Below are 11,486 nucleotides of genomic sequence, written 5' to 3'. Positions count from 1 at the left end.
AATGGTGTCTGTGACTTCTTTACATTAATAATGATGCTTAATTACAACTTTTACCTTCTCAAACTTGGCTTTTTCCTTTTATAATGGGCATATATAGATACAAATATTTAGTATGTAGTTAAAGATTATGGTTTAATGACATAGAAAATATATATAACTTGGCCTTTTCACTTTTAATGGTCATATATTGACCAGTATATATATATATATACATATATATATATATGTGTGTGTGTGTGTGTGTGTGTGTCTGTGTGTGTGTGTCTGTGTGTGTGTATGCATATATAAAGATAGATTATATGTGACCATCATATAAATGTATATAAAAGAGTATCAAATATCTGTGCCCTTTTCTAGCTCCAAAACCTCCCACATAATCTCTTGCTGTCTTTCAAACTTATGCTTACTCTTTCTTTAGTTGTAGTTGCATAAATATGTGCATAAGAATATATATTGTATATTCTTATATCTACATATATATGTGTGTGTGAAATAAGCACAGTTGGTTCAGTACGTATGTTATTACTTAAAATCAGAAGTTTTGGGGACTGACCACTTGATATTGAATAACTAACTGATTTTCTCTAGGGAAGACTATTTCTTCTACTCCCCATACTTCGTAGTTGCCTGCAGTTTGTGTGTATGATTGAAACCCTGTGAACTTTCCCTCATCCATATTAGAATATCGGTTATTGTTCTCATTCAGTGCATGTTTAAACAGTCATACTGGTGAGACTTTATTGGTATCTTTTGACATTCGTTGATGCCACAATCTCACAGCATACCCTTTGTTCTTCTGGATCTATCAATCTTTATGTCCCCTTTCCCACGGTGAACCCAGAGCCTTAGTTTCCAGAGTTGTTTGTAGGTATATCTAAGAGTTAAATCAGGATTCCACAACTCTGCACAAAGATTGGTTAGGTTTTTCTGTAATGGTCTCCCTCTTCTACAAAGTGAAGTTTACTTGATGAGAGGTGAGGGATGTACTTATCTGTAGGTATAAGGACAAATATTTAGTGTGTAGTTAGGGATTATGATAGTTAATGAAGCTGTAAATGTAGGTTCCCCTCCGAGATTCCCAACTTCATCAACCCTAGAGGTGAGAGCCTGTGTTTTCAGTGTTCAGCATGATTGCATGATTTCTTTTTAGTCTTTCAGTTCTTAAGTCCAATTAAAGACATATTGGTTATTGTCAAGGCCTATGTGCCACTAGTGCATGCAGGATTATCCTCCAATGCTGCTCATTGTTGTAGTTTATAGGCACTATAACTTGGTAGGATTATTGACTGTATCCTTCCGGTGGAAGTTTCTATTTCACTTGTGATCTGCTTTTCCTCCACTCTGTTTCTCATTTGCCACAAAAAACAGTGCCTTTTATTTCCATGGTTTCTGTAGTTTTCCAAATTACAAAAATCAGAAGATTGGGGCTAGGGACGTAGGGTGAGAAGAAATACCCATTTATCTTTCTAGGTCTGGGTTACCTCACTCAGTGTGACTTTCTTCTTGCTCCATCAATTTGCTTGCAAGTTTTCTTATTTCATTCTTCTAATATTCCATAGTTCATATATACCACACTGCCATTAGCCATTATCATTTAATGATATTTGGATGATTTTCACTTTCTAGTTATTATGAACAGAGCAGCAACAGTTTTGGTTGAGCAAGTACCTATGAGGTAAGATGTTAAGCTCCTTAGTCATATGCCAACAGTCATATATAGATGTAATTTTAGCCTTTTGGGTATTCTCCATGCTGATTTTAAGAGTGGCTACACCAATTTGCAATCCCACCAACAAAGAATACATGTTCCCTTTTGCTCACAAGCATCCATATGTGTTTCTTGTTTTGATGATTTGCCATTCTGAATGGTCAGAGGAATCTTAAAGATGTTTAGTCATTAGATTTAGTTCCTACTCTATATCTAAAGTGACTTTATTCAAGAATCTTAACTTTTCTGTTCACAGCAATCATGTGTGTGAATATACATATATAATATATGTATATATATATTATCTTTTAAAAAGTATTTTAATAATAGTATATCCAAACCACTGAAAGAGAAACGTTTAGCACTATGCGCTTGTTTGTGTGGTGTGTGTGAATTATAAGTACAAACAAATTTTTTCTAAACAACATTCTACTTCATTCATTTTGTAAAAGGTTTATGCAAATAGAGATTACATATGCATATATATAATATATATACACATAAAGTTATTCTGAAATTCTTATTTGAAAGTTATCCAACCTAGAACAGATGATATGCAGAAAGAAGAGATTATTTCCTTAATATATTAGCTCAAATGATATTTCAATATTTTCCAACATTATTTTTGTGGTGTTACATGAACTTACACATAGAACAAAATAACTTGTAAGTAAATATAAATTATTCTCTGGTTTTGGCTTTTTTAAATTATGAAAGATATAATCATTAAGCTGAAGAAACTATCATCATGAAGAATACACCAAAACTCTATATTTTTAACACCTTATAAATCTATTGTTAGTATTTCAGAATCAAAGTTTAAGAGGAACCTAATCAATTTATTACAAATAACTTCCATATGTGTCTATTGTATTTGCTACAATAAAAGGATTATGCCTGTCTTTTTGCTGGATATGAAAACCACGGATCGTTATTAAAGTGTATCTGGAGTCATGTATCTAAACTGATAATAAATTGCTTGCATTTTCACAGTATCTATACAGTTTTTCTAGAAGACTGAAAGCATAAGATCCAGGAACTGTTTTATTTGCTGCTCCTGAGTTGAAGTATCAGCCTGGAGTGTCATTTTGTATATAGTGAAGCTAAAGTTAAAACCGAGTAAATTGTAAGATCATATTGCATCTTAAGTAGTCAAAGCTCCTTTCTACCCTCCAAGTGATTTATGTTTATTTAACAGGTTTGCCTGAAAAGAGGGTGATAGAATGATTAAAGACTCCAGAAAGCACAGAAGCCTTCCCCTCGAGGTATGTGGAGCATATGCTGTCTGCATTTGCATAAACCTTTTACAAAATGGATGAAGCATACTGTTGTTGAAAGAAATTTATTTGCACTGATAATGCTCACATACCAAAGCTCTCAGTGGCAAATGTTTCTGTTTCAGTGATTTGGATATACTAGTATTAAAATACTTTTTAAAAATTAATATTTTAACTAAAACATTTTACGGTATTCAAATGAGAATAAAATTTTTCTTCACTGAATTATGGTCTTGTGATGGTCATATTCAGTTTTCTGTCAGGTATGTATTCTATTAGAAATGACATTGCTCATCCTTTCTCCAGTTTCATACAAATTTTGTTGCCAAGGAGATTTAGATTTCATTATTATTGACACTTTTTTTAAAAATAGAAAACCTCAATTGGTGAAATATCATATGGGAAATAACTCTGAAATAGACCAAAACTGCAAAGACAGAAGAAAGGAATCCAAGTCACAAATGCTCTGCAAGAAAAAAAAGCACACACTTTTAAAAAAAGTTTTTAATTGATATATTTCACCCACTATCACAGCGTAAATGCAAGTATCCAACATTATACCCCGAATAATATAAATTTTAGTATTAAAACATCAAAATACATTTTATAGATTAAACTTCCTTACCTGTATAATGGAACTCAATAGATATTCAACAGTAGCTATACTATAATGCAAACTTATCTAATATGTGAAATAAATGTGTAATTTATTATAAAATAATGAGGGGAAATGTATTTGTATTTTTATATAGGTTAGTGAACCGAAGAATGTCATATTCCTAATTTCAAAATTTCAGAATGTTATTCACTGTTCCATTGTACCTCAGCACTGCCATTGTGATTAATCAAAAATGAAATTTTGTAGAGTTCACATCTGCACACAGCATTTTGCTTTGTACAATACCTGTAACACAACATTTTAAAGAAACATGGAAGGTTCACGAAAAGTGATCCTGAGATTTCCCTGTCTGGCAAATTTCAAATTATTTCAAGCCATTGTAAAAGCTTCCAACAGAAGCCTAGACATCTTGAGAGCAAACTCCTTATATCTGTCATCTAGTTTCTTTTTCACTGACTTTACTTCTTTTCCCAAATATCCAGCACAAAGTTCTCCATTACCCACAGTTCTTCTAGTCTATCTATGTAAGAATAAATCTTCAAATTTAGAAGACCTTACTTAGTGATTATCCATGGTGGGGCAATTATAATCTCCGTTAGTAACCAATCCCATGGGAAGAAGACTTCGATGAGTTCACTTATTTTTGCCAAGTATCTGATACATCACTTTGTTCCTCTGACAGTCTTATTTTTGTTTTTGGGTTTTTTTTTGAATTTTTATTTACATTTTTTCAAAATTTCCCCTTGCATTGAAAATAATTTTCTCATATTATATATCCTGATTACAGTTTCCCTTCCTTTTACTCCTCCCACTTCTTCCCTACTCATCCCTCGCATCTGGATCCACTCCCTTTCTATCTCTCGTGAGAAAAGAACAGGCTTCTAAAAAATAACAGATTCTCTTGAAATTACACTATAATTACAGCATTTCTCCCTTCCCCTTCCTACATCTAAACTAGTAGATCTCCACCTATGGACAATGACTCCTTTAGGAGTAGAACAATTCTTTCACAATGGTCACTAAGACAATCAGAAAATACATTATTTACATTACGAATTCAAAAAGTAGCAAAATTGTAGTTATAAAGCAGCAATGAAAATTATTTATGATTGGGTCACTACAGCATGAAGAACTGAATGTATTAAAGGGTCCACTATGAGAAAGTTGAGAACCACTGCTCTAAACCCTTTCACAGATGCCTCTTCACTCTTTTTCTAATTCATGAACATTTTTGATTCATTCATATTGCACGCATATATGTGCGTGTTTATATACATTCATACTTCAAAATCTAACTTGCTGAGTCTGTATACTGTTACTTATGTGTAGATTCTCAGGGCAGACCATTTGATATTTGATTACTGGTCTAGCCTTCCCTGTTTAGACTATGTATCCTGAGCTCTCAGCACTCCATGACTCTCTATAGTTCTATGTGTAGAGTTTAGGCCTTGTTATTTTTGCCTGTTCACTTTGGCACGTCATTGGCATTAACACTGTCCAGCTCCTATTGGGGAGGTCATATGCATGAGACTTTCTTGATGTAGTTTCTGACATTACGAGAAGATACAATCTCACAGAAAACTCCCTATATTCTGACTCTTACATTCTTTCCACCCCCTTTCAAAATGTTCCCTGAATATTAGATGCAGGAGTTATTTTGTAGTTGTATCCATGGTGTTGAGCTCCAAAATTTGGTTGACTGTGGTTTTCTGTAGTGGTCATCAGTTGCAAAAAAAAAGAAAAAAAATTCCTTGATGAAGGATAAAGACTGGTATCTTTGGTATCTTTTAATGGGGTGATTATCTTTTCAAAGATGTCTCTTTATATACCAAAAAGCTTCAGACAACACGGATCACATTTCAAGAGTAAATGAAGATATTGAAGATATTTCCAGCCACCTTAGACAAAGAATGTGTCTGCTTAAACTCTACTATGAAACATTGGGACGCCAATGTTTTTTTGTTTTGTTTTTTTTTTTTTTTTTTTTTTTTTTTTTTTTTTTTTAGCACACCTAGTACTGTGAGGGAATTAGGGATAAAGACATAAATGAGATACAGATGCTGATTGCTCCCCTTCCGTGGACAGATCCTGCTTTTGATCCCAAGTACTGAAAAGACAGGTGAAAAAGAAAAGGATAAAAATGAAACAGAAATAAAATGGAAAGTAAACTAAAATAGAGTAAAGAAAAGAAAAGAATTGAGGCAGTCTGAGGGCTGGGTAGGCATCTGAGTGATGAGAGACAGTCCTTTGTTCCTAGGCAAGAAAAGCGGTTTATTTTCATCAGCATCCACCATAGAGGGTCTGGCTAGCTTACTAGCACTTGTCTGACCATGCACACATCTTGAAATCAGTTACTCATTAGTTTTACTGTAAGTATATTCATTGAAGTAAGACTGGCAAAGTCAAAGCACAAGAACAACCAATCACCAAAACCCTCATTCTAATAACACAGTTTTTGTACAAAGAATCTGAATTATGGATCAATGATATGTTTCTAATATGATATTTTATGCATAATTAACAATGTAAGTGCAATTTAAATTCATTTTAAATTTAGAATATTTATTGGGTTTTCTGATATTTCAGAAAAAGACTAAATGCATTCTGACATTTCATTATCTTTACTAATACTTACCCTTTATATTGTAATCAAATTGCATTAAAACCAAGGTCTTTTGTTAGTATCATTATGATTCTATTGTCACTTAGTAAATCTCTAGAGACTAGAAAAAAAATTCTGTTCTCTTATAGATTTAAAAAATAAAAATTAATTTCAGATTAAAAGCTATCCTATTGTAATTACTAGAAAAGCCAGAAAAAATAATAACTGTGATTAAAATGCCCTTAAGTTTATTGCCAAAAGTGTATGCCAAAATGTAAAATATTTCCCAGTTAGATGTGGTCACTGTACTTGATAACAAACTTACGGAAATAAACACTTAAGTAAATTTTAGCTATCCCTTTCCTCTCTTAAGACACTAGAAAATAGAAAGACATCCTGGGTTGAAGGATTCATAAAATTAACATTTTGAAAATATCTAATTTACCAAATGCTATTTAAAGATTCAATGATATTCTAATCAAAGTCCCATGCCATTTTTCAAAGAAATCTAAAAACAGAAAAAACTATTACTGTGATATTTTATTTATGTTTTAATAAATAAAGCTTGCCTAAAGATCAGAGGAGCAAAGGTAAGCCACTAGAGAAGTCTTTGGCGACTATAAACTAAGCAGACTAAGTAGACTATGCAGGCTAAACAGACCAAGCCTCTCTCTCCATCCATTTTATATTCCCTCTAGTGCTGAGATTAAAGGTGTGTGACTCTCTAGTACTGGGTGGGATTAAAGATATGAACCACTACACCTGGATTTGTTGCTGCATTTATCTTGTGTAGCCCAGGGTGTCCTTTAACTTAAGACTCCTCTAGTGGCTTGGATGTTTTGCTTTTCTGATTTTCAGACTGAACCCCAATATCTGTCTTTGGGTTATTATTATTCATGCTTCAAACAATCCTTAAATGTATGTGGAACCATAAACAACACCAGGTATTCAAAACGGTTCTGAGCAAAATGAAAAGTGTTTGGGGATTACAATTCCAGATCTTAAGATATATTATACTGTGCTCATAGCAGCATTATTTATAATAGCCAGAACCTGAAAAAAAAACTAGATCCTCTTAACTGAAAAGTGGATAAAGAAAATGTATTCCATTTAAACAATGGAGTAGTACTCAATGGTTAAAAAAAATGGTGGATACCAGAAGGCCCATCGGAGAGAACCTTCACCTGGCAATGGATGGACATAGAGACAGAGATCCACATTGGAGTACTGGACTGAGCTCCCAAGGTCCAAATAAGGAGCAGAAGGAGGAGAACATGAGCAAGGAAGTCAGGACTCAAGGGGTCCGCCCACCCACTGAGATGGTGGGACTGATCTAATGGGAGCTAGCTCATCAAGGTCAGCTGGACTGGGACTGATGGAGCATGTGATCAAACCGGACTCTCTGAACGTGGCTGTCAATGAGGGCTGACTGAGAAGCCAAGGACAATGGCCCTGGGTTTTGATTCTGCTGCATGTACTGGCTTTTTGGCAGCCTAGTCTGTTTGGAAGCTCACCTTCCTAGAATTGGATGGAGCGGGGAGGACCTTGGACTTCCCACAGGACAGGGAACCCTTACTGCTCTTTGGACTGGAGAGGAAAGAGGAGGGAGAGTGGGGTAGGGGGAGGGAAATGGGAGGAGGAAAAAAAGAAAATTATATTAAAATTATTTTAAAAAAGAAAAAATGATGTCTTGACATTTGCATGCAAATGGATGGAACTAGAAAAAAGCATCCTGGGAGAGGTAACTCAGACTCAGATAGACAAGCATGTCATGTATTCACTCATAAGAGGATATTAGACATAAAGCAAAGAATAATCAGCCTATAGTCATCCATCTCAGAGAAGCTAGGTTATAAGGAGAACCCTAAGAGAGACATATATAGATCTGCCTGGGAAGGGGAAACAGACAAGACCTCTTCAGAAAATTAGGATGGGGGAGAAAGGAGGGAGGAAGGGGTGGGGTAGGGGAGAAGGGGAGAGAAGAGGAGAACATGAGGGAATGAGATGCTCAAGAAGAGGGAAGGACAGTGAGGGAGAAAAAAGAAAGGGATATCCTGATTGAGGGAGTCATTGAAGGGCAATAGAGAAACATAGCACTAGGGAAATTCCCAGGAATCCTCAAGGATGACTGCAGCTAAGACTCTAAGCAGCAGGAGAGAGGACGCCTAAACTGGCCTTCCCCTGAAATCAGACTGATTGATGACTACCTTAATTGTCATCGTATAACCTTCAACCAGCTACTGATAGAAGCAGATAAACAGATCTACAGGGAAGCACTGGGCGGAGCTATCTGAGACCAGCCCGAGGGAGGAAGGAATGATAATATGAGCAAAGGGATCAAGACCATGATGGTGATTCCAAGAGAAACAGCTGAGGTAGTAAGAGCTCATTGACTTTGGACTGATAGTGGTTGAACCTGCATAGAACCAACTAGGCTCATTGAATGTGGGGTCAGTTGTGAGGCTTGGACCGTCTGTGGGGTCACTAGCAGTGGGACTAGGATTTATTCCTAGTGCTGAACTGGCATCTAGGAGCACATTCTTTTTGGGGGTTAGCTTGCTCAGCCTAGACATGGCAGAATGGCCTTGTTCTTGCTTCAAAGTGAAGTGTCTGACTTTGGTGACTCCCCATAGAAAGCCTTACCCTTTCTTAGGAGTGAATATGAATGTGGGGTGGGGGAATATGGAGGAAGCGGGAAGAGGGGAGTGAGTGGGAACAGGGATACCTATGTAAAATGAGAAAAAAAATGTATTAAAAATCTTAATTTGAAAAAAAGGATAAGAAAGGTATATTATAGAGCCAGAGTAATAAAAATATCACGGCACCATTACAAAAGCAGACATATAGCCTAACGGAACAGAACCAAAGACCCAAACATGACTACACACAACACAAGCACTTACTTTTAGACTCCTTCATGATCTTTTTTGTGTTATCGCTACTTTCGACCAGTTTTGATTTCTTTTGAGAGTAGATTAGCTTTACACTGGGAATTCTCAGACTTCAGACTTCTGAAAGCTGAGAAAATGATAGTGCTAACTTAGCAAGTCTTTTCTTAATTTTGACTGCTACTATAGATATAAGAATGTGAAATTAAGCACAATGTATTTACATGTAAATCTCTATATACATAAAATGAACAAAAATTATATTTTTCTGATCTTTATATTTTAAATTGACTTCTCTCGTAATAAACATAATTTACCCAAGAATATTGATGGCACTTTTCAATGATAGATTCATATATATAAATTTCTGTAGCCATGTTAAAGATTCATCCTCTTAAAATGTAGTTACATTTAACAGCCTGGAGTTATCATGATACTGATTTTTAAACACTCTAACAAAAAATTTGACAATTTGGTGGCATAATAAACTGATCTTGACATTAAACTAAATTTACTTGTCTAAAGAAAATATATGTTTGTTTTCTCATAGAAAATTCTGGAGAATAACTCTGGAACAATAACTACAAAAAGTTAACAACCCAAATCCTATAGTGGTTGTGATTCAAAATATTTTTATTTTTCCATATAAATAGTGGAAATCTCTGCAATCAGTTTTAAATAGAACTTATCGATGTAATATTTATCAACAAACATGTCCTAAAAGTTGAAAAAAGAAACTCTGAATATCCAAACAAACCTACTAGAAACTATATTAGATACCCTCTAATTGTTCACATACAAAAATCTCAGCACTTCATAACTAAAATCTTTCTCTTTATATTAGTTACATCCTGGATGCATTGTTTAGAGTCTTCCAAGATTAAGTTTCAAACATGCTTATTTTAATGCTCCCAGGGAATTCTGTCACTTGCAGACATCTATGTGCTTTGACTTTGGTTATGACTTGGATATATTCTATGACTGTTTAGCCAAGTAAATGATGGAGAAATGATGTGCTTACTATTATCAAGATTTGATAATATGACTCAGCCTGGTTTCAGTTATATTTCTCTTTCTTCATAAAATGGTCGATATTAGTAAGCAAGAAACTATGGCATCAAGAGACAGCATCCTCCTGTAGCATTAAAAATTGTATTGATCTGGTTTTATCATACCAGCATACATATTAATGAAAAACATTGCATTATTCTTGCTAAATATGCAGCATTTTCTCTGTTCAGTTAAAAGTAATATAAAACTTTGACAAAAATAGATTGAGTACTCCTTGCCATGGAATGGAAAGAGAAAGCCAATATCTTTTCCTTTCCATAGAACACTGGCCAAAGTATCTGTTTTGATGTGACTATAAATGTCCTCAGCAGTACAATAGCTAGGAGTGATGTTTTGTTATGTTCCTTTAACAGAATACTACTACTTGGTTTTCTACTAGGACCCTTATGAACAAAATGAAATTTATGCCCTGGCTATGCTGACATATACATAGACAGCCTGTATATGGCAGTTCTGTTGAACTTGTCCATATTGGCTTTCATGGTCTAACTTGATGAGGACGATTGACCAGGTTACTTCCTCAAAAGGGCACCAGTTATCTTTACAGATGCTTGTGAGCCACCATATGGTTGCTGGGAATTGAGCTCAGGACCGTTGGAAGAGGGGTTAGTGCTCTTAATCACTGAGCCACTTCTCCAGGCCACTAGAACACTTATAATGATATTTTATTCATGTTTTAATAAATAAAGCTTGCCTAAATATCAGTAGGGAAAAGCTAAGCCACTAGAGGTCAGGCAGTGGTGGCACACACCTTTTATCCAAGGGTTTGTGAGAAAGAGGCAGATGGATCTCTGTAGAGGAGAGGGTACCTGAACTGGCCCTATTCCATAGCCACACTGATGAATATCTTGCATATCACCATAGAACCTTCATCCGGCAATGGATGGAGATAGAGACAGAGACCCACATTAGAGCATTGGACTGAGCTCCCAGAGTCCAGATGAAGAGCAGAAGGAGGAAGAACATGAGCAAGGAAATCAGGACCACGAGGGGTGCATCCACCCACTGAGATGGTGTGACTGATCTAAGGGGAGCTCACAAGGCCACCTGGACTAAGACTGAATGAGCATGTGATCAGACCGGACTCTCTGAATGTGGCTGACAATGAGGACCAACTGAGAAGCCAATAATAATGACACTGGGTTTTGATTCTACTGCATGTACTGACTTTTTGGGAGCCTAGTCTGTTTGGATGCACAACTTTCTAAAGGTGGGGAGGGCCTTGGACTTCCAACAGGACAGGGCACCCTGACTTCTCTTAGGACTGGAGAGGGAGGGGGGAATTGGGGAAGTGGGAGGGAAATGGGGGGAGGGGAGGAAA

The sequence above is a fragment of the Myodes glareolus genome, chromosome 1 (assembly GCF_982192425.1).
Source record: "Myodes glareolus chromosome 1, mMyoGla1.1, whole genome shotgun sequence".
In the NCBI taxonomy this organism is placed as follows: Eukaryota; Metazoa; Chordata; class Mammalia; order Rodentia; family Cricetidae; genus Myodes; species Myodes glareolus.
Note: the sequence above shows the minus strand (reverse complement) of the source record.